Raw genomic sequence first — 2,942 nt, 5'->3', positions numbered from 1 at the left:
GCATTAGCATTCCTCGAGTACGAAGAAGAAAAGACAAAGAAGATACCAACGAGATAGTTACACTCATATACGAATGAAAACAAAGAAGAGACTCTCCAGGTCAAAATTCCTAAATGGTATGTAGAACAAAAAGGATTAGCGCTATGTATATACTCGTAAAGCTTTACCAATCATTGCTTATTCTGCTGTTGCCAATGGTACTATGGCCAAACTGTTAGCAATCAGTTCTTCTGAAGACGACTCCTCAAACTTGGGGACAAAGCTCATTGTGCAGTGGAACTCGATTTGTAGGCGCTGATGAAGGGGTGTCGATGCCATCAATCCTTTCTTTACATCAACTTGTAACTCCCTAATAGGGATTGCAGCCAAAAAACTCTTAATGTACACTTTACATGCCTCTTTACCTCTATAAATGATGTTCTTTTCAGGTACCCTGTCTTCCTGCATACTGTCATCGCTGTTGGTGCTCATGACAATTTTTCTTTCATCTACAGCCTCTTTGACATCGGTTTTCTCTTTTCTATCGCAAGATGGTTTATCATCTGATTGTTGAGACTCACTAGGTACTTGCATAATTGTTGTATCTTGGTCGAATTTGAGGATATATGCCTGATTACAACCCTCAAAAAGCCTCTCCCCAAGTGTGTCAATGATATAGTACACGTCTTTTTCAACCTTGAGGATAAAGAAGTGGCCATTCCAACTCACAATGTAAACACAAGAGTCGCCATGACGAGGAGTTTCTTGAGCGGACTTAGAAATCTTGTCCCATATGTTGTCGAAAGACATGGCACCAAGAAGGAAGTGGAATCCTTCATCTTCTTCGATTCCTTCAAGATGAAAGAACCCAATGAATGATTTTTCTTAGACTACTGAGAGAGGACGCACTTTAGCCTCGAGAACTGTCTCGAGGTCAAAATGCTTGTCTGGGAAACGTTCCCTATAGGTCTCGTTTTCACTAAGATCCCTCCACTGCATCGAGCCTTCACAAATAAGAGAATCAAGTTGGGACTTGATGGGCATATCTTCAGGATTGCAGTGGAACCAATCAGCTATGACAGCAACCAAGGTTGTACAAGCGCTTTCACCAGAAGCTCGTTCACTTCGTTGATCAATTGAAGCAAAGAAGATCTGAGTCTGTAGCTTCATTTGTCCATCACGGCTTATTATTTCTTTCTACTCCCAACTACCCACAGCGAAACTTTCATCTCCAAACTCAGAGACTAAAATCGAAGAAGTTTCCTCGGATTTTTGCCCCTGCATGAACTACACACATTAGTAAGAGGACTAGTCATGACATATATCTTCAATCATGAACAAGAAAACCTCAGCAGTTAGATACTTGATACAAATGTACAAGTAGACTAAGCTACTAAAGAAAGCTACCAAACTTTGTAATCTTCAATTCGCCAAGCACATTGGTGTACAAGTTATTGCACGCTAATCAGACCATGATATGAAGATAAAAAATGACTCGTCAAACATGACAAAGAACGCAAGAAAAAAAGAGACGTACCCTGGAAGAAGACTCGTCGGATGAGCAAAGCTGTCGGCGATCAAAGTCTATATCGTCTCCACCATCCTCTCCATAATGTTTCTTCAACAATGGCTCCCCCTTGGTTTTAGGAGATTTGAAACTCAACTTCCTCTTCCTCCAGGAAAGAAGACTACGTTTTGAACTCTGCTCTGCAGATTGATTTGTTGCAGTTGTATCCTCAAGGTACTTGTGCCTTGTGTCTGGTATATGATGGTTGTAGTGGACAAAATCCTCGTCACTACTGCTGCCGCTTGTATTTGAACAAAATGATCCACCAGCATGGTTTGCATTGACGAGTTCTTCATAACTGAATGACTTTTGAACACTTGTATCCTCTTTTTCTTCCTCAGATTCTCCTTCCGAATCCTCATCAAGTGAATCTGTATCCATAGGATAAACACAATCGGGATCCTCACTTCTAACTGAGTTCCTTCCATCACTGCTGCTTCCTTCCTCTTCATGATATGCCTTCTTGTGTCGCCTAAAAGATAATGCTTTCAAAAATTTAAACTTTCACAGACCTGCTTTTAAAGAACCACCCCCATTTCTGTCTGTCAACAAAGCCTTTCCAGGGTTCGGAGATACTGGAGCAGACATGATAAACTTCGGAAATGTCTCTGAAGCTTCGTGAGTGTTCCTCAATTCCACAAGGTTGAGCACTAGCTGTCAACAAATATATGAACATATCTTTAGGAAACAGTCGCATTAGATAATATATTCACGTAGCTGCAGGAATACAAGAACGCAAGCAAAACGCATGTGTTTTAGTTTCTCTTACACAGAGTGAAAGGCAACTCTTGAAGCTGCCAACAGAGACTTCTAAAGGAATGAAAATTTCAATGCCGTATTGTTTATCTCCAGCTACTGAAGCAAAGTCTGCAAGATGCAATGTTGCAGCAGAAAGTACGGGTACCTTCTGATTTGGTCCTTTGCTTGTACCCTGATTCAGCAGAAGTATGAATAAATACAAAGAAGGGAGTAAATGAACAATGAAATCGAACACAGAGACAACGAGTTCAACAGAGAAATTAGTGTCGATGAAAAGCTAAAACCAAAACTAAAGGATTAGAAGCACGAAATAATACACCCGTGGATTGGAAAACACACGATTATCATGAACGATAGGTTCAAAGCAGTCAAAGGAACATGCAGCTAAGGCCAATGTTGTGCCTATGGAAGAAGAACAACTTGCTTCCGTCTCAAACAAGTTGAGATATAAGAATTTACTATTCCATTTAAGCTTAACACATGTCATCATCATACCAAATAAAAATACAAGTGAAAATAAGTTACATAAAGAAAATAATTAAAACCTATTTCCAACTAGTAGATATGGCCTATATGAGTCTTGATACTACATTGTGTCCTATCTTTAACCAAGTCTGCATTGATTCCAAGAAATTAT

At 39.8% G+C, this 2,942-nt stretch overlaps 1 pseudogene; it reads right to left on the bottom strand.

The window, feature by feature from the left end:
* Positions 1-177: 177 nt before the first annotated feature.
* On the bottom strand, positions 178-2,477 carry LOC124894784 (annotated as a pseudogene).
* Between the last annotated feature and the right edge of the window lie 465 nt (positions 2,478-2,942).

The sequence above is a fragment of the Capsicum annuum genome, unplaced genomic scaffold (assembly GCF_002878395.1).
Source record: "Capsicum annuum cultivar UCD-10X-F1 unplaced genomic scaffold, UCD10Xv1.1 ctg77443, whole genome shotgun sequence".
NCBI lineage: Eukaryota > Viridiplantae > Streptophyta > Magnoliopsida > Solanales > Solanaceae > Capsicum > Capsicum annuum.
This window is presented reverse-complemented; position numbering and strand designations above follow the sequence as displayed.